Genomic DNA, 2,053 nt, shown 5'->3' on the forward strand with positions numbered 1-2,053 from the left:
AAAGAGAAAAGGATTGGGGGTATGCCTCAAGTAACAAAGTGCTTTCCTAGCAAGTGCAAGGCCCTGAGTTCAATCCCCAGTATATATACATGTATATATTATTAATATTATATATGAATAAATCTATGACCAATTCCTGATGAAAATATTCTCTACCCCTTGTCTTAGTACATTTCCTTTAGGCAATAAAAATCAAAAGATGCTTCAGGTGAATTCTGGATATCTGGTGCAATACCTTACATTTCTTTTTTTTTTCTGTACAGCCATTTCATATAGAAGGAAGACACTGAAAAATCCTCCCTCTTCAGATCATGGCACCTTTAATCTATCCCATAATACCTTACATTTCTGATAAAATGTTCCCATTGATCTGAGAGTTATTTTCTTTGTTGGTCAGTCTTATTGTATGTGTGCTTACTGTACCCCTTCTCAAAACACTATCAAAAAAATTGGAAATCAAAGTACAGTTATTTTATACTTTCAGACCCAAATAAAAGTTCATTTCATGAACTATTTATATTCAAAATGCACTATTTAACATTATATATAAGAAACACAGTTAGTTATTTTTTTCCTTTTTGAAGCTGTTATGATATAAGTACTGGATTCATTCTGTTTAAGTGGCTGCAATAAAATTGTGACCTCTATTGTTTTCACCTCTCTGAGGAGATTTCATATTCATTTGAAAGCCTATCAGCAAATAAACATCTGGAAAAGCATGATGAATACTCAAAGATACTTGGCAACTAACAGAAGTGTAATAGGGAAAAAGCATGACTACAATGATAATGATCTGATCATAGTACATTATCACTGGAAATTGTTTATTAATATTAAGAAACAGAATCTCAGCAAGGATCCAAGATGGCAACAAGAGGGAGGAAGCAGACAGCATGAGCTCCATGAATCAAAAGTCTTTCTGAGATGCTGGAGCCACACTTGGCAGAAAAAAACCACCAAGAAGAAGCAAAATTTTGACACCCTGAACTCCCAGCCCATACAAAGCTTCTCCATGCCACATTGCACTAAGAAAACAGGAGGGCTCCCATGCTGCCAGATGCAGGCTCCTAACCTGCCTGGGAGAAATAGACCAACAGGTGAGCAAATAAGCAGCATGTGGTGTTCCCACAGCCACCCCTGGGATAAACCAGCATAGCCCCCTGGACAGACTGACCCCTGCCCCAAGGAAAAAAACCAAACAAACAACAACAAAAAAAATGAACAATAAACAAGGAACTGCAGAGGACATGCAGGAGAGAGGGAGGGGTGCTCTAAGCACACTCTAAGTGCACCAGATCAGGGGGAGGAGCAAGGAGTTGCTCTCTGTGCAAGCATTCAGTAAATAAAGCCTGCAAAATTAGAAGACTGACAAGCCTCAACACCAGAGAAGGGAAGAGGGGCAGCTCTCTGCATGAACTTTCAGTAAACAGAGCCTGCAAAAGTAGGTGGCTGACAGTAGGCAGCTAGTGGGCCACTGCCAGAAATAGGGCAGATAGTGGTTCACAAAGCTGTCTCCTGACCCAAACACCTGGTGAGACTATAACAGAGCCACTGCTTAAATACCAGCATGAAGACTGGATGCTGAAGGAGTAACACCAGAACTAGTAAGACTGAAATTGTATTGTCCTGAAACTGGAATTTTAAAAATTTTTTAAATTTTTAATTTTTTTTTCTCTTTCTCTCTAAGTGCTTTTCTTGTTCACTGCTTGTTAGTCCACCATCTCTCCTGTTTATTTATTTGGTTCTCTTTTTGTCCCTTTTCTTTCTTTTTCTTTTTTCTCTTTCTTTCTTGGTTTCATTAGTTTTACTATTGTAAGATAGCTAATACTAAATTACACAAAGAACAGGGACAGAAACAGCACCAAGTGGGGTGATGGGAAGACAAAAAAGAGATGGAAACCATTCTCCCCACTAAAAGTAATTTAATACAAGATACAGAGGGGAATGAAGAAATGGATACCAAGTTCCAGACCCAAACAAAGCAAAGATAGACTTTCCCAAGGAACCCAACAAAGCCCACAAGACCAACCTGAAAGAAGAAATCCTACAAGTA

At 38.5% G+C, this 2,053-nt stretch overlaps 1 non-coding gene across 1 annotated transcript; it reads right to left on the reverse strand.

Annotated features, from left to right (window-relative positions):
* Nucleotides 1–249: 249 nt before the first annotated feature.
* LOC141420140 (small nucleolar RNA SNORA29) lies at nt 250–378 on the reverse strand. The gene has a single exon (XR_012444826.1). It is a non-coding gene; the product is annotated as a small nucleolar RNA SNORA29 (small nucleolar RNA).
* Nucleotides 379–2,053: the final 1,675 nt, after the last annotated feature.

The sequence above is a fragment of the Castor canadensis genome, chromosome X, assembly GCF_047511655.1.
Source record: "Castor canadensis chromosome X, mCasCan1.hap1v2, whole genome shotgun sequence".
Lineage (NCBI taxonomy): Eukaryota > Metazoa > Chordata > Mammalia > Rodentia > Castoridae > Castor > Castor canadensis.